Below are 23,202 nucleotides of genomic sequence, written 5' to 3' on the forward strand. Positions count from 1 at the left end.
GTAAAGGGATCTGGATACGGACCAGATACGGCTGACTATACGGTAACCTCTGGATTAACAGAGACACTAATATTAATATGTAAGATGCAAGTACATTGGGTTTTATAAGAAGTGTTCCCTGTTCCGGTTGACCCAATTTCTGCAGCCAAACAGTCCTTTAAAGGGATAGTTCACCAAAAATATGCAATTCTATCAGTTTACTCAAGTTACCCTCAAGTTGTTCCAAACCTGTATGGATTTCTTTCACTGTATGAATCACGATTAACCACACCTAACATATGATTTTTTTCTTCTTTTTTTCCTTAATTTTAACCATTATAGCCATTCAGCATTACAGTATTATTAAAATCTATCAATTTTAACATTTATTAGGCTTTAAAAATATATAACAAGTTTTATCTCATAAATGTCATATTTACCTGCCCTTTAATATATCAGGGTTAAAAAATAATCTATTGACCCAGTCAGACCAGTTCAGACTTTTACTTACCCACAATGCCCAGTCAAAATGCACAAAACAATTTTGTTTTCGTTGTTTTTGACCCATGTAACCTTGTAAACAGTGCTTTAAGATTTTCAGGTAGGTCTAACAGGAAGGATATATACAGAAATTACATAAAGTATTCAAACACTTCACAGTCTTAACTGCATATTAATTAAATATAGATTAAGATTCAGATCATAAGCTTATTAGGTAAGAACTGAACTGAGTGTGTCAGATAAAGGACAAATACAAAATGTGCAGAGCGGGGTTCCCCAGGACCAGGAAAGCATTTGGATGAATATGAGCGTGATCATATAATGGTACATTAGTCAAAGGATGATGGAAAAAACGGGTTCATTGCGTTATAATGATACCAAACATGAAAGGGAAAAAACAATAGATTCATAATATACATAATATGAGGTATATAGACTAGGCATTGTTAGTGAACTTTTTAGTGACTTGAGCCTGGGTGAAGGAGTGTAGTGGGGGGGGGGGGAATTCAACCATCCAGAATGAAGTTATTGAAAATTGGGCTTCAATGGTTCTGAAAACTGCATTTTGTTTTAGAACTCCACAGCTTGATGCAGATTACACCAGCACTGGAATATTACAGCACTTGTCTGAAGCAGGACACAGTGCGGACCGTACATGAGCCAGTGTCATGATGGAGCATCAGTGATGAGGGGGGTGCGAGGCGGGGTTCAGGCTTTATTTCAACAAATATTTGGCAGCATTTCCCCTACATCCACTGCTATAGCAAACAGCTTCACCTCTCAATCATACATGCATTTCAAAGTGAACTTAAGGCAAAAGATTCTTTGACTTTGACTCTTTTTTTCAGGCATCATTTTGTCTATCGGAGATAGTTGCCCGTATCTCAAGAGACTGTAGAAAATACACAGGATTTAAAGGATCAGTGTCATTTTTAATTTGAGTGTCATTCTCCAAATTCTTTCCAAGGTTTCCAATGATGACAATGCATCAGTTGACCTAGCAAAAGATCTTTATAGCTAAGATCTTCTCTCTCAGCTAAGTGATGGCACTGTAGATTCTAAAAATCATGCTTCCCCCATAATTGTTGAATCACGGAAGCTACACCTGATATCTTGCCAAGAGATTTATTATTTGACCATGTGTCATGTGTCAGACAGAGAGAAACACAGGCATATAAGAATAAAGCTACATGAGAGGAGGTCTTCATTCTAGATTTCTCTATTCCCCATTATCTATCTTCTCACCTCATCATGCTAGATGTAAATGGTTTCTGGGTTTCTCCTTCCTTACCCCATAATCTCTGTTTCCTCCTTCCTCTCACCCCCTCATCATCATGCCTTAATGCTTCTCTGAGGTGGTGCAGTAAGATCTAGCTTATATACATCACAGAGAGACTTACAACTTCCATGTAAGGTAACAAAACATGTTGCTTTCAGCTTCTTAAAATTGGAACGTATATGTCATATGTACACGTCATCTTCAACATGTCACACTCCACTTCCATATTAAGAACTATCCTTGTTGTTTACTTTGGTGATATACTTGCATGAGTGGAAACATTCCTTTCCCTGCAAAGAACATGTTACATAGCACACATACCTCCAAGCAAAATATAGCTCTACCAGCTCTCTGCTCAGCACACATGTACAAACATAGTCTGACTTCACAAAATACATTATGAAACCTCAAAGAAAATTAATAAAGAAAAATAATACTAAAAAATAACATTAAACAGTCAATTTTCAGTCTTCAGCACATTTTTTTAAGTTGGCAAATTTCTGATACATCATCTTGTAATTTTGAAAAACACTGTCCTACAGTCTCAGTATGTTGATCTGTGCAGTGCAGCTGAAGTTGTGCAGGGATGTCTTGGAAATCTCAGAGAAAATGACAGTGAATGGCAGCACAACTGCACTGGCTGGCTGGCACTCTACTGTTGAACCAAAACATCTAAGAACCGTGAAGCCCTCCTATTATGGACTCAATTGTACCTTTAGGACAAGAAGAGCAGTCAGGTTCTGAATGTGCCACTGAAGCCCTAAGGCGACAGATGTTGAACCTGCTAATACAGCTGTTTCAGAGAGTTTAGAGCTGATGCAAGCCCTCTCATGTTTGATGCCAAAGTCCAACAGATTTCTTGAAATGTCTTGCAGGGGTTGCAAAAAATTTACTCCAAAATGAAATTGTTTTTGCCAGACCAATGCAGTCCAAAAGTATTCGAACTGATGCAGACTTATGGTGGGAGTGATCAAGACTAAACTGATGAAACACTGTAGAGAAAAATACAGGAACTAGGGCTGTCGCGGTGAAGGTAATTTTGAGTGGCTCAATAGCACGATATGCGGTATTATCTGCATTTATTTATTTATTTTGATTTATTTATATTCATTTGTTACTATATAAATAAGTGTTACGTTTTGGTCAGCATGTACAAAAACGAGGACATATTCAGTAACCAATGTAACCAAAACTAAAAAGCGTTGAAACAGGAAGTGAAGTAAACAGAAGAGAATGTCAAATTAAGGGTCCACATAACAGATCATAAACCTGCTAATAAACTCGTTAGGCTATTTTTATATGTATAACATTTGTCCAGTCAGATTCCAGGATTGGAACTAGAGGCTTTCTGCTGATATTTCACCAGTATCGTCTGCGCAGACAGGCTGTCACTCAACGCGGTTACATTGACACCTTTGAGTGAGTCATTCAACCGTTCATTCAACCAACACGTTCAAAAACGCTGATTTATTAAAAGATAGATGTAATGAAACAAGGTGTTTATTATTTTAACTTTGAGCTCCACCTTTCAAGGATCAGCTGACCAGCGTCACATGGGTAACGCTGAAGCTGATGCTTCAGTTAACAGAGACCAATGGCATTGAGTCAATGCATTGGCCAGCGCGGACACTCATAGCCGCGGGAACATATTTTATCTAGGGGGTGCTGGGGGCGGGGCTTAATGGGGCGGGGCTTGATATTGCGGGGTGGTGATTTGTAGAGTATTTTAAACAAAATCCTAAAATGCCCAAACAAAAAGACAAAGGAATGAGGACAGAGTTATGTGAGAACGCTCAGAACTCATGATAAATTTTAAAAACACAGCACAAAAATCTGCATCTTACCTTATGATACATGCTCAGGAGTTAGTGCTGGTTCACACAGAATGCATAATCTTTCAAAGCGAAAATGCAAGATGCCAAACGCGGGCAGTGGAAGAGGGAAAAACGCAAGGTCTCGAAGTTATTTTAACTAGAGTGCTGCGTTTTGAGAACGCTGTGTCATGTGCGAGACGCGAGGACAACCAGAGGTGTGGTATCTAATTCAAAAATAAATTTTGTTCTATTTTCTATATCTATTTTAGTTAAAAATCCTGATTATAGTGTTTAACCCTCTGGGGTCACGCGTTTTGCTGGGTTTTTTTTCACATAGCAGCTGAATAGACTTAAAATACTCTGTCATTTATGGTCATACAGACTTCATAAATATGAAAAAAGAATCTGTGAGATGTCTACTTTTATATGTGTCCACTTACAACCAAAACAAAACGTTGTGCTTTTGTAAAATAAAGAAATTAAACAGGGTGTGCTTTCTGCCTCTCCGTCTCGTGAACTTTTTTTTTTCTTGAGCACGTCTCTAAACATTTAAAAAACTCAGCGAATACTTGTCACACATTTGTGAGCTCTATATCTTTATAAACATTTAAGTGTGTAGTTTTAAATGATCTGATTCAAAACGAAAACAAATATTCTCTGTTTAAGTAATTTGTATAAAACCAACAAGATATCCAGTTTCTCAAACCCTTGCTCATTAGTTTTAATGTGACCACACCCACACGCGCAAAAGATATTGACAAGCAAATCTTCCTTTACCTCAACAACAATGCACCGAACTTCATCAATCCTCTGCAGTTCGTCGAGTTTGGAAGACACGCTGTGAGATTACATTGGATTTACATCAGAAAGAAAAGAATGCGAATATTACCATAACCTGTCTTCCTGTGTGCGGAAATTTGTTTATGTAGCCGTGACAACGAAACACGTGCATGCGTGCCTGTGTTAAAGGTAGGGTAGGTCAGAATTGTCTAAAAAAAACTTTTATTCAAATTTGTTTAAACTGTCTTTATATACCAATGCATAATTAAAATGCAAGTACTCTGAAATAGAGAGTAAAAAAAACGAGTGACTCTAGTGTATTTAATCTTCATAAAACACAGCTCATTAATTCCATTCACTCCCGCCTAAAAACGGGTGCGCGACTGCGCGCACGTGGGCAGAGCCAGTAATAGCGGCGGTAGTCATGGCGACGGAGAGTGACAGTTGCGCAAGCCAATCCTGTGATTCGTCCCAAATGGAAATAATGAGCTGTGTTTAATGAAGATTAATCGGTCTAGAGTCACTCGATTTTTATACTCTTTTTATCAGAGTACTTACATTTTAATTATGCATTGATATAGAAAGTTTAATCAAATTTGGTAAAAAGTTTTTATATAAATCCTACCTACCCTACCTTTAAGAGCCTTGTTGCTCCGTGCGCGCTGATGCGCTCATCTGTTGACATTTCCGAATGCCTTCCTACATTTGCTTAATAAAAGGGGCTTTCCACACAAACAAACGTACATGTGTCATTAGTATAAGGAAAAAAATGGGATTTTAACTTCCGGTCTCGGACAGAAAAATTCGGCCCAATCCGCAAAACGTACCAAACATGGTGTAGCGTAGCGCACCACGTAACTGATATGCTACACCTAGCAATAATATTCAATATGGGCCAATGTGATCAGAAGTGAGGAACGTCTACTGGAGGGAGGAAATGATGAAGCAGGTAAGTGAATAGTTGACTATCTTGTTCTATTTGTGGTTTGTTTCAATTCAAATTAATTACATGTGAACAATAAATCAATGGCAGTCAGTAAATAAAATAAAAAATATTGTCATCAACTCTTCTGTTGTTTCTTGTAGGCTGAAAGATTCAACAACTCAACGGTTTCAATTCAATGAAGTTTCATATTTTTTCACTCAACGTGTAAATAAAGTGGACTCTCAAAACTCAACACTTTGTCTGTCTCTTTCACCTTAGCCAAAGTAAATTACAATAATAAAACAATATTACATTCAAAATGTACAAAACTCAGTGTACAAAAAGTGTGAGTATATATTCAATTTGACCCAAAATAAATTCAAATATAGAAGTTCTTCCAATAATTCACTTTTCTTTTCAAAACAAAACAGTAATTGGAAATACAGAATCCAACAATTTGACTCAGTCAAATAAATGATCAAATGGCTCAGTTCAGAGAGTCATGTAACTCTCTTTCGATCGGTTTGAGTTCCAAAAAATAAAGTCTCTCCTTTTCAAGGGCAAAAATCAACAAGTTCGAGGAAATAGTCTTTCGTGTCCGAAAAAACAAGAAAAATCAGAATTGTCCTACCATTTGATGGTCAAAAAGCACAGTTCAAAGTGGAACGGGTCCGTGGGCAGCTAGCTCGCCATTTGTGCGCACACAATCATGCCATTTAATCAGACAATTCCTCTTCAGGAGATTAAAGCAGGAATCTCTCGCAGGCGATCACATAGACAGAAACACAGAACAAACAAAAAAACCCAGCCAAAGCGATATAGAATCAGTTTCATAAAAGAAAGATCTTCACGTCGATTCACTCCGAAATCCTTTACATCTGCTTTCCTCCGATCATCAATTCACTCTTTTCTCTCTTCGACGACTTTTCAGGCTAATGTATCTAAAGTCCAACTTTCCAGATGCACTTAGTTCTGTACAAGATTCATTCTTTAACGTTGAGTTTCTGAAGAAATACTCCGCGCTGCTGTTTCATCTAATGCGCTCTCATCTGCTCACTGCTGAAGACAGCGCCCGCGCGACCTGTGGGCGGCTTCCTCAATATGCTGCTACTATTGGCTCACAGAGGTGTCAGTCACTGCAGCACGATGTGTGGTTGGATTCATGTCTTTTCCGATGGTGCATTTCTGGATAAATTTAATTTTCCTGTCACGCCTAGAGAATTTGCTATCGTTTTCGATGCTATTCCCACCGGTGTTATTGCATTGTTTAGAGGTTTTGATAGGACTTTGTTTGCCACTCCACCTATTCTTGATCCCACTCAAACAATGGTGGGCAAGATTTGTCTAGTTCCATATTCTAGTAACAGGTCTATTCGGGCTCTCTTTCAGAAAGATATAGTAACCAAATCTTATGTAATTGTCTATTGGAGCAATTTTGTGAATATTGTGGATTGGAGAAAAGTTTGGTTATTGCCACATAAATATCTTATTGTAAATAAAATCAGAGAAGTCTCATTTAAATTAATTCATAGATTCTATCCAGTGAAAAGTTACCTAAAAAAGTTTAAACCTGACATTGACATACAATGTGAGTTCTGTAATGAACAAGATGAAACTACTGTACACTTGTTTTGGGACTGTAACTATACAAAACAATTTTGGAAGAGCTTTTGCAGGTATATTACTGATTTTGTGTACCCTCATTTTTCTTTATTTTGGAAATATGTTTTATTTGGTTTTATTAATACGGAGAAAAACTTTGAGAAAGAATTTTACTTTATAAATCTATTACTTCTCCTAGCAAAATTTCATATTCATAAATGTAAATTTTCCAATCAAAAGCCTTTATTCAAAGTTTTTCTCATCGAGTGTCACCAGTATCTTCGAACGCTTTCTGTTTCAGAGAAGACCAAAGCAAGGAAAACATTGTCTTGTTGTGCTCTCTTCAAAATCCCCCTTTAAATTTTGTCGCGTTTTCTTGTCCTAACATGCTCTATTTGACTATATCTCCTTTTCTTATTTGATTTTATATATTATTTAGTATTATTTTTATTGCAGTTGTTTGTATTTATATAGTTTGTTTTAGTTTTTTTTTCTTTTTTTTTTCTTCCTTTTCTCCTCTGGTATTTGTTCTGATTATTGTATCTCATGTTGATAATAATAAAAATAAAAAAAAATAAAATAAAAAAAAAATACATGTCTTTTCCGTCTAGAACACTCTTTTTCCTTTAACCCTTTACTGGTAATTAATGCTATCTGGGTTACATAGGCTTCATGGTTTTACTCCAATCTCATTTCATAACGTCATATCGATTGTAAACATTTGAAGTAACATATGATAATCAATATATTTTTCATATGTTACTGAAGTGTTCCTTTTTAACGATGCCTGCAAAACTATTATTATTATTTTACGCAGCCCTGGAGGTATATGTCTACAAGGCACAACAAACCTGGTGTTCATTATTTATATATATATATATATATATATATATATATATATATATATATATATATATATTAGGGCTGTCAAAAGATTAATCGCGATTAATCGCATCCAAAATAAAAGTTTGTGTTTGCATAATATATGTGTGTGTACTGTGTATAATTATTTTGTATAAATACACACACATTCATGTATATATTTAAGAAATATTTGCATTTATATACTGTATATACATTTACATAATTTATATTATATCTAAATATTTTATATATAAATATAACCAATTTTTCTTTAATATATACATGATTGTGTGTGTTTTTATATATATATGAATAATTATACACAGTACACACACATATATTATGTAAACACAAACTTTTATTTTGGATGCGATTAATCACGGTTAATCTTTTGACAGCCCTAATATATATATATGTGTGTGTGTATTTTGTAACTTTTAAAAAGCAATTTTAACCAGAACAAATCTAAAATGTAGGCTATTCCCAAAATCGTGCATTCCTAGTTTCTCTTGATATCAGCATGTTCACAGCTTCCCCCCCCCCCTTTTTTTTTAAGTACCCGTCCTGCTGACTTCAACATGAGCATGAGGAGGTAAAGTGAAAAATCAAACACCTGGGAAATGACAGGTATGTACTATGTTTCAGGAATGGCACAAAGGTGTGTGACTGGTTAAGTCTCTGTCTTTAGTTCAGTGTGTTAAATAATGTGCTTTTTTGCCATTTGTTGTGTGTCTTTGGATTATGTTGTGTTGTAAATAAATCCAAACAATCAAAAAGCCATTCTTTTTTAAATCTCCTCATTCTTTGTGCAAGGTTCCTCATAATGATAGTGCCTGAGAGCTCCTAATAGGGCCATTATGGGAGGCTCTTTGTCTCTCTCAAGTGTGAAACACTCAATATTCATGGTGGTTAACGCCTCCTCGCATAAAGCTTTCTTACACAAGACATGTCTTACAAATTTTAAATCAATATATTGTCTTATCTGAATGAGTAGTCAAGGTGATTTTCACATAGTTTTGGAGCAAATATTCTAGGCTACGTGATACAATTTTCAAAAGTCTTGTGAAGAAATAGTTTGGGTTTCATGAGCTCATTTCAGTGACTTTTTTTTTGTCATTTTCACAAACCACGCATAAATGTTATTATCTCAAAACTAAAAAAATTTAAATACATGCTGCTGACATATTATTGTAGCAGAGTTTGTGCTGAATGCAGTGTAATAAGACTTTAGCCATGAAAATGTCACAAGTAACAGAAATAAGCACAAATGTCAGAGCATGTCAGAACACCTCCAGCACCCAGAAAACACCTCAGACCCCAGAGGGTTAAGCTGCTAAACGAAAAAAGTGTAATAGATAAAGTAATAAGCCTTTCTCCTTAACCCTCTGGGGACCAAAAACGCGCCGGCGCGTTTTGCTCGTGTTTTTTTTTAGCAATGCAAAATAAACTCAAAATGCTCTGTTAATTTTGATCTTTCATTTTCGTGTTACACATCTATCGATCCTGTTCAGTTTCTATTTTTTTCTGTATACTCACAATAAAAATAAAGTGTTTTGCTTTTTGCCAAATCAAGAAAAATGAACATGATGCGAGTTCTGCACTCTCTCTGTCAATGAACTGAATTTGAAACGCGTTAGAAAATGATCTGTAACTCCGCGAAACTGCAGTCAAACAGGCAAACATACCCACGGGCATAAAGCTTGAGATCGCATCTTTCAAATGAAGTAATTTATATAAAAAACAAATATTCTCAGCTTCTGTAATCTGTATGAAAAGAGAGCGATTCCAGTCGAGCTCATTACGAGCTCATTGACTTTAATTCGTTCACGCCTACTGACGGAGCGCGCTATTCACAAGATAATGTGTTAAGCCATCTATGCAAAACAGGTAAACGCTAGGGCTGTAGCGATACACTAATCTCACGATACGATACGATACACGATATTCAGCTCACGATACGATATATATCACGATATTCAGCCAACGATACGATTCAATATAATTCGATACGATTCTATATAATTCGGTACGCTTACATCATTTTCTGATAGATTTAAAGGGGACATAGTGATTTTGGTGACATCTTGTGTTGTGAGTGTTTCATTTACTTGGATTAATTGAAATGAAAACTCAAAAAACATCAGACAGCTTGCAAAATAAATGCTGGACAAAATTAATCAAAGATGTGTTGAGAAAAGTTGTATGGGGGGGTGGGGGGTGTTGTATGTGGAGGAAAAAAACTTGCATCACAATAAGTTGTGATTGTCAGAACATTTGGTAACTTATTTTTATTAAGTTTACTGACAACATGTTACAGTGTTTAGCTGCATGGTTACAATTACGATTCATTTTGATAATTATTAGTTAGACACATGTTATGTTGTCAGTGTCCTCTTTGCTCCGCGATTTGTTTCTGCGTGAGAAAATGGATGTGTGGCGTGAGAGCGTGTGATGCGTGAGTTGGCAGCCCTGCGTTAGTGCCACATAGCTTACAAACCGCAACGCTTTTATCCAAGTCGTTGCTTTCCTTCTTTTTTTTTAAAAACCAAAGTGCTCCCACACATCTGCTTTTAAGCAGGCGGGTGCCGGATTTATATTCGCCGCCATTCTCCGAATATCCTCACTCTGACTTGGTAAACAGGAAGAGGTAGACGTCTGCGTCTGTGTAAAGTTAGTACGGGTAACTTGCTCTACAGCAACACAAGCGGCTGGCTGACCAAATCGCTCTTCCTGCAACACGAACGGGGGTAAACACGGGGGATTCGAATGGGACGTATGTATCGATACTCGCGGCTAAAAAATCAATACTTTTTTTGGGAAAAAAATATCGATTTATATCGCAGAATCGATAAAATCGCCCAGCCCTAGTAAACGCCCCCAAGCAAATGCTTTAAGTTTCATCATTCAGTCACCTGCGCGTTGGGAAGATGGCACGATACAATAATATTCTTCAACTTTTTTTAAAGGAATGGAGCTTCATCACTACCTACGCCTGCAACTCGGAGTGCGCTTAGCAACACAGTCAGAAATCAGAAAGAGTAAGTAGGCTACACGTATATTTACCCACTATTATTACAGATATTTTACAGATATTTTCACAATTTAATATGGAAAACATGTCGATTTTACTGGTTTTCTAAGGCCAAATTAGAACCTGGAATTTATATTTTTCCTGCAGTGCTGAATGAGAAGAGCCATTAATATTATTAATAAACTATTGTTTTCTAAGTCGGCTAAAAAACATCTCTATCTCCGCTGTTAAGCAGATGCGCTTTTAGAGAGAAATGCTCCGTTCATACGCATTACATAATCAGAATGTATTAGCTTTCGATTCGAATTTGTTCGTTTTAAAGTGGACATTTCAAGCTTTAGCCTACATAGGCTATATTTAGTTTCAGTTCTCGCGCTCCAGTTCACGGAGATCATGAAAGCGCGCCTGATTGTTTTATTTTATTTTACAAAAGCACAACACTTTCTTGTTATTGTGAGTTTACACAAATACAAGTAGTTGCGAATAATGTATTATTATTTTCTGTATGACCACAAATTATAAGAGTAGTAGGCTATTTTAAGTTGTTTCACTGTTGATAGGAAAATGCAAGTGTTCACGTCCGCGGCTCCGTGCCATGTAATTGTCACAGTGTCTGGTGGTTCCCTGGGTTAAACACTAGAGGTCCTCAGTTTTCACGGTGTCTAGGCATTTTCACTACATTTCCCATAATCCTGTCTGTCACTGATTGTTAATTTCCTTCAGCTGTTTCTCGTCACCTTGTTTGCACTTGTGTATATATACCCTGTCTGTTTCAGTGTTTGTCACGGAGTCCTTGTTTAATGTCCCCACACTTCCGTTCCTGTTGCTGCCCGTTTGTTGTTCTTGTCTTGTGTCTTTGGATTGCTCTACTGGATTTTGACCCTTGCCTGGACTGGTTTTGTGAGTACGGATTTCCCCTAATAAATACTGCGCCTGGACCTTACCTTTTCCTGTGTGTGTGTCGTGACAGAAGGACTCCGTCAAACACAAGGATCCAGCAGTATGTTTGCCAACTTCTCTGCCCCAGCCACCGAGCGGGAGAGGAGAGAGCGTTTTGAGGGAACCCGTCTGGTCATTTTTCGTGGGACCCGGGGAGGTCGCAGAGGAGTGGTTGGTAGAGAGGGAATCCAACACCACTCTCCACCATGGTCCCCCTTCGACTCTGGGCTGGTGAGGGACGGGTCGGAGCCACCGTCTTGCCGTCATAGACGGAGAGGGGGTAGGAGACGCAAGTCTGCCAGTCCGGAGACTGATCTCACCCCAGAGGTCGTGCCAGTGCAGCCCGCTATCATCCCAGAGGCCGTCCCCGTGCAGCCCGCTATCATCCCAGAGGCCGTCCCCGTGCAGCCCGCTATCATCCCAGAGGCCGTTCCCGTGCAGCACGCTGTCATCCCAGAGGTCGTGCCTGTGCAGACCGCGGTTGTCCCGGAGGCAGTGCCCGAGCAGCCCGCTGTCGTCCCAGAGGTCGTCCTGGAGCAGTCCAGCATCAGTCCTGCCACAGCCAAGAGGGCTGTCTTCCTTTTTTATGTGGGGGTTGTACTGCAGGCATGGAGGAGACACGTGAGCACTGCCGATCCAGAGACCGTTCCAGTACCAGAGGTCGTCCCCGAACAGCCCGCTATTGTCCCAGAGGCCGTCCTCGAACAGCCCGCTGTCGTCCTGGAGGTCACCCCGGGGCTGTCCACCATCAGTCCTGCCACGGCCTATAAGGCTGTCTTCCTTTTTTATGCAGTAGCAGTACTGCGTGCTTGGAGGAGACACAGCATGCCTGGCGAGCCTGAGCTTCACGTCACGCCTCCAGTTCCTGAGCCGGTGGTGTCTGTTGCAGTTCCTGAGCCGGTGGTGTCTGTGACTGTTCCTGAGCCGGTGGTGTCTGTCTCTGTTCCGCCTTGGTCTTCACCGCCATGGCCGCCCGAGTGGTCAGCTTCACCCTGGTCGCCTCCGCCATGGCCGCCCGAGGGGTCGTCTTCACCCTGGTCGTCTCTGCCGTGGCCGCCCGAGGGGTCTTCTCCGCCGTGGCCGCCCGAGGGGTCTTCTCCGCCGTGGTCGCCCGAGGGGTCTTCTCCGCCGTGGCCGCCCGAGGGGTCTTCTCCGCCGTGGCCGCCCGAGGGGTCTTCTCCGCCGTGGCCGCCCGAGGGGTCTTCACCGCCCTGGCCGCCCGAGGGGTCTTCTCCGCCGTGGCCGCCCGAGGGGTCTTCACCGCCCTGGCCGCCCGAGGGGTCCTCACCGCCCTGGCCGCCCGAGGGGTCTTCACCGCCCTGGCCGCCCGAGGGGTCTGCTTCGCCCTGGCCGCCCGATGGACTGTCTGCTTCGCCCTGGCCGCCCGATGGATTGTCTGTTTCGCCCTGGCCGTCGCTTAAGCCGTTCCCCCTTGTTCCTGTTCCCCTCCATGGATCTGGCCCCCCATCCCACCCCCTGATCCTCCACCTTTCCTCCTCCCGCCTGGACTCTTGTTTTGTTTGTTTCTTGTGGTCTTGGAGCGTCTGGTAGCCGCTCCGTAGAGGGGAGGTTATGTCACAGTGTCTGGTGGTTCCCTGGGTTAAACACTAGAGGTCCTCAGTTTTCACGGTGTCTAGGCATTTTCACTACATTTCCCATAATCCTGTCTGTCACTGATTGTTAATTTCCTTCAGCTGTTTCTCGTCACCTTGTTTGCACTTGTGTATATATACCCTGTCTGTTTCAGTGTTTGTCACGGAGTCCTTGTTTAATGTCCCCACACTTCCGTTCCTGTTGCTGCCCGTTTGTTGTTCTTGTCTTGTGTCTTTGGATTGCTCTACTGGATTTTGACCCTTGCCTGGACTGGTTTTGTGAGTACGGATTTCCCCTAATAAATACTGCGCCTGGACCTTACCTTTTCCTGTGTGTGTGTCGTGACAGTAGTGCGCGCGCTCCACACTCCACACAAACCCTTGGATATGCGTCAAAATCTTGTGTTTATTTGTGATAATCTTAGCCCTGTATTATTATTGTCTAACCCGTATTATGAATGACATTTGATGAATTGCCCTTTGGATAAAAGCGTCTCTAAATAAGTAGCCTAATAAATGTTATAATAATGAAGATAATTATTATTATTATTTGCGTACACGGATCTCAAACACACCGCGTCTTCTAAGTCAGGTGACTGTAAATGCGCAAAAACTGTTTCCATTGCAGTTTTGTGAAATATTCCTTTTTGTACAGTTGGTCGCAAGATTTGTGTGCTTTGCAAAGGACAGCTTGGTAAAAGGCAGGACACACCTTGGAAATGCCAGGCATGTAATGTTCACTTGTGTCTTCAGTTGAACATTTAGTTCCTCCACATAGAGGAATTACAATAAAACAGCTTGAAAAACAAAACCTTTGAATCTCTTTGTTTAGGCTTGCCTCATGATGGGCCATTGGGGGAGTGTCTGTCACACTCCGGGTCTGAATCTCATTAATATTGATGGGCCATTACCACTCCTGCATAAACCTCTTCTGACAAAAAAACGGTCTTACAAAGTTGAAATCAATGTATTGATTTATGTGAACGATTAGGCAGGATGTTTTTCACATCATTTTGAAGCCAGAACTCGAAGCGACAATATCCATTAGTCAAAAGTCTCCGGAACACATATTTAGTATGCGTGTTGTGGTCTATTTCAGCAACTCTCTTTTTTATAATTTTTTTTCAATAACCACGCATAAACATTATTCTCTTAAAAATACAAACATGTACATACATGTTGCTCACATATTATGGTAGCCCCATTTGTGCTATATAGAGTGAATTTACACCTTTGCCATTAACATATAAATTAAATAACTGAAAAAAATCACAAATGTCAGGGCATTTCAAAACATCCCAAGGGCCCCAAAAACACCTTGGTCCCCAGAGGGTTAAATGATTTATTATTGTTTTTTATTAGTGACACATTTGGGGAGAGGATGTGTTCCAAAACTTTCTGAAAATACAGTATGAGAATTAACTGCACAATTACTAGAAATGTTTACCTTGGATATTATACAACTTGCATGTATAAAATGTGGAAAATTTGTGAGAGAAAAAAAAGATTTTCAGTCAAGTTTCAACTCTAACTTTGAACCAATTCTGTAGAATGGCTCATATAGCCTATTTGAACAGGATTTGTTTCCAGGTATGACTATATACTAAAAATGTGCATTAATTTATATGCACTTTTATTTCACTTTCATTTATATTTGGATTATATATATATATATATATATATATATGCACATATGTATATATATAGCTCAAACGTGATTGATCATTTACACTAGATATTGGGTAAAACTTTATAATAACTGCACGCTATTAATCATTAGTTAAGCATTAGTAAACAGTTAATTCATCATTTATAATCCATTAATAGACATTAATAAGCAGATTATAAATACGGCTATAAATGCTTTATTATTGATTTAAAAGCATATCTATAATGTGTTTAATAATTGTATTTTCATACTTTATTAATGATAAATGTATAATTTCTAAATGAATTGTAGCATTATTTACACACCAGTTATTTAGGAGTTGTCAGTGGTTCATAAGATCACTTAGAAAATGTCAGTAAATGATTATTAAACTATTTAAATGTACATTCATACATCGTATTATTAAGACATAAAGTAATAGTTACTTTGTGTGTCAATAAATGGTTTATTAGCATGTATTTCTACTGTAATTCAGCATTAATTCAGGTAATTATAAAGCATTTAGTAGTGGTCAGTTAACTTTTTTTGTGAGCCCATCTAAAGTGAGGACTAGTCATGCCTTGTAAAGCATTTATAAAGGAGATTTAAAGGCTGTTAATATTTCTATGTTCTGTATCACTGTGTTGTGTTTGTTTATTTTTTCTGTTTAAAAGACAATTGAGCCTTTAAATATCCTTTGTAAATGCTTTACAAGGCATGAATAGTCCTCACTTTAGATGAGCTCACAAACATAGTTAACTGACCACCACTAAATGCTTCATAACTACCTGGATTTACTACATTTACTTACAATTTCTAAGTGATCTTATGAATCACTGACAACTCCCAAAGTTTGTAAATAATGCAATACTTCCAAAGAAATGATAAATAGATCATTAGTAAAGTATGACAATACAATTATTAAACACAGTATAGATATGCTTTTAAATAATAAAGCATTTATAGCTGTATTTATAAACTGCTTATTAATGTCTATTAATGGTTCATAATTTATTAATTAACTGTTTACTAATGCTTAATTAATGATTAATAACATGCAGTTATAATAAAGTGTTACCGATTTTTTTTTTACATTAAGCACCAACACTTTGAAACTAGACTTCTTAGTAATTCAGAAAATATTACTATAAATTACAGCAACACCTCCTCCTTTGCGTGTCAGACGAGGTTCATGTTTATAACCGTAATCTTGTGGGGTTGACTCATTTAAAGCAATGTAATCGTTTGGTTTTAGCCAGGTTTCTGTCAAACACAGCACATCTAGGTTATAATCTGAAATTATGGCAAGCCGTTTTAACATTTAATCATTTAAGCCTACTAGTATCTATTTTCATGCTACTAGTAATTATTTTTTAGATACTAGTATCTATTCCATTAAGTACTAGTACTTATTCATTAGATACTAGTGCCTATTCATTAGATACTAGTGCTTATTCTTTAGATACTAGTGCTTATTCTTTAGATACTAGTACTTATTCATTAGATACTAGTACTTATTCATTAGATACTAGTACTTATTCAATAGATACTAGTACTTATTCATTAGATACTAGTACTTATTTAAATAGTGACTAGTAACTATTTTTTTGTTACTAGTAAAATACTTTTTTTTTTGCCATTGACTTCTATGGGATCTGTCATTTAGATATCAACTATTCACTTCTGACTAGTATCTATTCCAATTGTGACTAGTACATATATATTAGATACTAGTACTTATTCATTAGGTACTAGTACTTATTTTTTAGATACTAGTACATTTTAATAGATACTAGTACTTATTCATTAGATACTAGTACTTATTCTTTAGATACTAGTGCTTATTATTTAGATACTAGTGCTTATTATTTAGATACTAGTACTTATTCATTAGATACTAGTACTTATTTAATAGATACTAGTGCCTATTTATTAGATACTAGTATTTATTCCAAATGTTACTAGTAAGATTTTAAATTTTACTAGTAAGATTTTTAATTGAACTCTACCGTAGAGTAGATACTAGTAGGCTTAAATGATTAAATGTTAAAACGGCTTGCCATAATGAGTCTCTATGTGATGATATCTAGGTGAAAGAGTCTATATGATGATATCTAGGTGAAAGAGGCTCTATGTGATGCTATCTAGGTGAAAGAGGCTCTATGTGATGATATCTAGGTGAAAGAGGCTCTATGTGATGATATCTAGGTGAAAGAGGCTCTATGTGATGATATCTAGGTGAAAGAGGCTCTATGTGATGATATCTAGGTGAAAGAGGCTCTATGTGATGATATCTAGGTGAAAGAGGCTCTATGTGATGATATCTAGGTGAAAGAGGCTCTATGTGATGATATCTAGGTGAAAGAGGCTCTATGTGATGATATCTAGGTGAAAGAGGCTCTATGTGATGATATCTAGGTGAAAGAGTCTCTATATGATGATATCTAGGTGAAAGAGTCTCTATATGATGATATCTAGGGGAAAGAGGCTCTATATGATGATATCTAGGTGAAAGAGTCTCTATATGATGATATCTAGGTGAAAGAGTCTCTATGTGATGATATCTAGGTGAAAGAGGCTCTATGTGATGATATCTAGGTGAAAGAGGCTCTATGTGATGATATCTAGGTGAAAGAGGCTCTATGTGATGATATCTAGGTGAAAGAGGCTCTATGTGATGATATCTAGGTGAAAGAGTCTCTATATGATGATATCTAGGTGAAAGAGGCTCTATGTGATGATATCTAGGTGAAAGAGGCTCTATGTGATGATATCTAGGTGAAAGAGTCTCTATATGATGATATCTAGGTGAAAGAGGCTCTATGTGATGATATCTAGGTGAAAGAGGCTCTATGTGATGATATCTAGGTGAAAGAGTCTCTATATGATGATATCTAGGTGAAAGAGGCTCTATGTGATGATATCTAGGTGAAAGAGTCTCTATATGATGATATCTAGGTGAAAGAGGCTCTATGTGATGGGATTTATCTGACCTTGGTGACGTGAGGCCGCTAGCAGACGGTCGGTTAAGCCAGTCTGTCTGCTTCCTGACCTGAGGCCCAGATTGTCATGTTTTATCTCTAAGACTATGAGCCAAATTACTAGAGAGAAGAGCAGCACCATCCCAGGAGGGATGAATACCATCTCTTTTCAACAGGTCAGGTTTGCCCCAAAAACTTTTCCAATTGTCGATGAATTCTATATTATTTTGCGGACACCACTTAAAGGTTTTTAGTTTTGTTTTGGAGTGTAAAATTGCCACTGTGGCAATTTTTAACCAATGACAATTCATATCCTCATATCATTGTTAGTGTAGACAAAGAGAATTTGCTTTTGCCGATCAGAAAACTCGACATGTACACAACACAAGCGTTTCTGTCATGGAACAGAAGATGGCAAACACAGGTACATTCCAAACAGAATTTATTGAGTGACATGGGGGACTTGAGCTGGTGAGTAACTGGATTGCAGATCAATATGGTGATACTGCCAGGAAAGTGACAGTTCTTATCTGTTGCAGGCGGCGTCAGGGACCAAACAGTGCGGCAATGAGGAGAACAGAAGTGTCTTGTTGAAATTTTTTTTTTACCCAAAAAAATACTAAACAATAGAAACCAAAAAGTTAACAACTAGGCCTATAAAAGAGGTCAACAAAATATAACTATACTCAAAACAGCATACAACCAAAACAGGATATGAACTGAACCAACTGACCTAACTGAATGAGACACAAGGGAACATATATAGTGGCTTGGCCAAACCAATTTACACATAAAGGGAAAACAAAATGGATGACAAATACAAACAACTACAAACTAAAACAAACTAAACCCAAAATCCCCCTCCAACATGGCAGCACATGGTATGGCTTAATTGGCAGGCCACGGGATATCACAGTCCTCCACCCTTGGCCACGCCATTCTTCCCCCAGGACAGACCTCTCTCCATCATGGTAAAAAAGAAAAACAATGATTAATAGAACAGAAAATGTTTGCATAGCCCTACAATGTGAAAATGTATGCACTCCATTTAAACAGCGTATATGGCTAAAGCAAATAACTGTATATTATACCTGAAATAAACTATGTGATCTATGTTTTCAAATCATGAATTGTTTGGGGTGTGGCTAACTGCAAAATAACTTAACCTGTGTACCGAAAACATGGCGTGTGTGCTGGTAGGCTTGTATGCGGTGTTACCATTGCTGGCTATTACCCTGCCTTGCCGGCTGTTCATCCTGTGGCTTGGGCCATCACAGGCGGCGATGAAGAACGAGAGGAAAACCGGAAGACAAGATGACCGCAGAAGACCGCAGAAGACTGGGCAGTTCGGGACAGGCGGGTAGTCAGGTGTTCAGCGCTGAACGACGAGACCAGACAACTGTGAAGTGGAGAGTGACTGCTCGTGTGTGAGACTTGAGGAGATGATGGCGGACTGTGTGCAGGTGGGGACCAGAAGGGATGCTGGGAAGTGTAGTTCTGTGGTGACTGGGCTGGTGACTTAGGATTGTGAAAGTTTGGGAATTATAATAATTATGTGACGATCGGGTGCAGATATCGAAGTCAGAGAAAATCATAGATCCGTGTGGATGATGTATTGTGAACAGCGGATTCAGGTGACGTTAAAGCTGATCTCTAATCCCAAAATTCAACATATCTAACAATAGTAACTGCAACGTGTGTTGCTGCCTGGATTCTTGTTGTTTCTGCGAATTGCAACGATCCATTTGCTTCTCTTTTCTGTAGCTTTTGCAGTCAAGATGGCTCTGATTTCTTGTTGAATCTATTTGTACAGTCCATCTCAAAGCTTTTTCTCATTGTAGATGTGTTTTTTGCAGCATTCAAGCTGAATACCAACGCTGTCCTTTTGCCACTCAGTGGGTGTGACCGCAGTGGCTCCGCCTACTGTGACGTCATGTGCTTACCCTCTATATAAAATGTGCATCTCAAACAAGCCTACTGTCTGTTTCTTTATTACCCGGAGCTTCTAGCATTAGCTGCAGTGATGAGATGACTTTAATAATTCACGGAAAATCTCGTTTTGTGTGTGAAGACAGATTGCACTGTATCATGCCATGTCACTAGCCTGGAAATCCAGACCTAAACTGAAAGATTAATGGTCTGGTGTCGATTAATGAAAATCGGCCAGCTGGAGGGGCGGCACCAAGTATGCATTTGAAAATCTCACTGCACGCAATTGGCTAACACTACGACCAATCACAACAATACACAGTGTGACGTATCACAAAGCCCCATGCGCTGAGCTACCAGCGGAGAAGTAGTGGGAAGTTCGGATCATTTTACTGACTCGGATCTTTGAATCTCGTTCAGCAAAATTAATGAATCTTTTTTCGAGTAATTTCGTTCATTTCAGCAGAATATAATTAAAATATCATGTTAAATAGCCCAACATATCTAGTACTTAGGAAAATGTTGATTACATTTGAAAAGTTGTGTCCAGCTTAAGTCCAGGCTATTGCAATGTTACCTCCTGATCCACGGCGATCTTTCTTCTGCAACTCCACATTGATCACGTCTACTCTGTTCCCGCCTCTCGTGCCTGTCCTCGGGTTCGAGCTTGAGCGGAGCTAACTGGTAGATTATAGCCTACTTTTGCCATATCCGGGCGGCAAAACAGCAAAAATGTCCTTCTTGCAAAGGAACGATTCGAGCGCCGTCTTCTGTTCCTCTTTTAGAGAAAAAGGGCAAGTCTAAATCTTTCATTGTAGCGCCCAAAGCTGTTTCAAACAACTGGTGCCATCCTGCAATGTTTACTAATGACTAATGTCATCTCGCCTCTGGCCCGCCTACATCAGATAACCCGATGTGATTGGTGCAGCTCAGATAGAGGGGCATATTTAATGAGCATCATTACTCGACACCAGAGCTTCTCGCTGAGCAAATTCAACTTGTGCTCTCGCGAGAACTCTGGGTTTCCAGGATACCATGTCACACCACACCATTGACTTTTCCATCGGTTCTCAGCAGTCTTTGTGCGATTTGTACATTGAAAAAATGTGAAACACTAATGAGATTAAAGCTGTAGTGAGGGGAAGATTTGTAGTTAATAATGATTGAAGATTCTTCTTCTCAGTGCATCCCATTGCCCCCAGAATGACCATCTCCTGTCTGCCAAGTGAGAAGTGCAACTAGCCCTCTAAAGTCGTATTTGGTTACACTATATTTTCAAACAGCAAGATGAAGCTCGAGCTCTAAAATTAGAGATACCTTCACCGACTGTAGTGTTTCTGTCTGAGGAGAGAACGCAGCTCAGCGATGCCCCTCGGCAGCAGCGAACGCAATATTAGTGCATTGACTGAAACCTCTGATAGACATTTGGCACAAACCCAGCCTTATAATGTAGAAGAATGCCTAATTAAGCGTCATGTGATGCTGGAAGCGCCGCTGGCCTCTCTGTGGGCACAGATTCCACTCATCAGCCTAATTCAAATGCGAGGCACGCTAGTGGCGGTTTTATGAAAAGATTCAGGGTGACAGCAACATCCACAAAGAGGGAAGGATCATTTTCTCTTCAGATTTAGGATGCTTCCCTTGTGTTTTTACTCCACAAACCAGAATACTGCCATTATGCACGTGTGCCATTTTACAACCAATCACAACGATCTATCAGCAGTCCATTATTAGTCCTGCTCTTTTTTGCATTCAGCATTTCTTTGCTTTGGTGCATTACACTACAACCATGAATCAATATCATAAACACAATTCCAGCAATGCTTTTTAAATGCATGCTAAATCCCTGACAGAAGTCCTTAGCACTCAAGAGGAAGATGCCTTATTTTTGTGAATGTTTTTTGGGAGGAGGGAGGTGCAGAATCCGAGCTGACATCATCAGCACGTGTAAATGTGCCTTATGTAAAAAGCGAAAAAAAAGGAAACCTGTCCCCTGAAAGAGGACTGAGCTGAGAAACTTGTCCAAAGGCTGGAGCGGCTGGAGGACTGCACGGTTGCTTTGAAGCACATAAACCCTTTACAACCATGAAGAGCATTTCCACACATTTTAGCCAGAGGCAGGTGCTGATATGTGTCAGCTAAAGTACGCCTTTTGTCCAAACCTCTGTATGGTAAAAACAAAGGTCTTGCGGTTTTGTCTGTGGACGACAGTGTGGATCTAGTTTAGGATTTGCACAGTCATTTGAGAGTTGAGACTCATTTCAGCCTTAAAATACGCTACACTACTGAAGTACTGAAGGATTTCTTGTACAATTTCTATTCTTATGCTGTTGTTTGAAGTCCTGTAGTTGGAACATGCTAATGTTGCTGTTGTCTGCAGGAAACACAGATTCAGACCTCCATGTGAACATGCGTCACTGGACAGTTGCTGACAGCATTTGCTGCATGTCTGATTCAGTAGCGGCTGTGTGGCAAAAGTCAGTTTCCATAGTGATTGCGGTGAATGCAGTCGAGTAGTAGCAGTGCAGTGAGGAGAGCGTGCAGACGTGCTCTGTGCCCATAGTGTTCTCTAGTGTTCTGTGCACGATGAACCCTTGCAAACACAAGTCAGTCAAAACCCTTGATCTCTAACGTTAGCAAACACACCATATGTGGCTTGTGTGCATAGATATTTATTAACAATGTATTCAAAGTATTTTTTATTCTGTGAAGAATAAATGATGAAGCTAATTCAATTCTGGCTTAAACATTTACTGTAGGCCTTTCTGTAACTCGAGTGCAAGTTTGAAGCCAATTATTTTTTTAAACAAAAAATGAAAGTTTAATATTTGCTAATAAAAGGAGACAAAAAAACTGAAGACATCAATGGGAGCAAACCCCAGCAGAAACACCAATATAACAAGGAGGCTGAGACCATTTTGCTGTTGCCTAGCAACACTTGCACAAAATTTTAAAATGATTTCGATGCCCCATACTGCTCTGAGGGATGTATATTTTTATATAGCTTTCCTAAAGGGTCTGCCGTTCTCCCACAGAACCTGGATCACTTGATCACTCTCTTACAGCCAATGGCATTTGCATATTTCATTAGAACAAAATCAAACTATGGGGCAAACGAATCAATTGTCTCGTCTTTTTTCTGCACTTGTGCAACCTATGAAGACTTCCTACAGAATAACTAAACAATCCACTTAAGATGATCTATACACAAGCCTGATAAACAACAGATGTAATAGATATTTTACATCATACAATTTAAATGTATTTATTGGTTTATAATTGACATATTATGAAAGATTATTTGTTTTTTATGCGTTGTATGATGACATCCAAATGAA

Source organism: Phoxinus phoxinus (genome assembly GCF_949152265.1).
Source record: "Phoxinus phoxinus genome assembly, chromosome: 18".
Taxonomy (NCBI): domain Eukaryota; kingdom Metazoa; phylum Chordata; class Actinopteri; order Cypriniformes; family Leuciscidae; genus Phoxinus; species Phoxinus phoxinus.